The sequence below is a fragment of the Penaeus monodon genome, chromosome 24, assembly GCF_015228065.2.
Source record: "Penaeus monodon isolate SGIC_2016 chromosome 24, NSTDA_Pmon_1, whole genome shotgun sequence".
In the NCBI taxonomy this organism is placed as follows: Eukaryota; Metazoa; Arthropoda; class Malacostraca; order Decapoda; family Penaeidae; genus Penaeus; species Penaeus monodon.
Window position 1 is genome coordinate 29,415,858 of NC_051409.1, and position 216 is coordinate 29,416,073.

Below are 216 nucleotides of genomic sequence, written 5' to 3' on the forward strand. Positions count from 1 at the left end.
CTTTAACTCTCTCAGATCATATCCTTTTGATGCAGAAATATATCGGGTTATTTTCTCGCTTTTCATTTCTGAAAATGCTTTTTTCTTAAATTCGTCTTAAAAAAAGAAGAAAGACCTGTATCATCCAATATAGATAAACCCCATCTCGACAATCATGATAACACCAGCAAAATCAATGTATAATTTTTTTCGCATTAAACCTTTTGTCTTCCCCTT

At 31.5% G+C, this 216-nt stretch overlaps 1 protein-coding gene across 1 annotated transcript in view; it reads left to right on the plus strand.

Annotated features, from left to right (window-relative positions):
• Positions 1-216, plus strand: part of LOC119588946 — a gene marked incomplete at its 3' end in the record, with an annotated part of 12,853 nt that overhangs the window by 8,533 nt on the left and 4,104 nt on the right.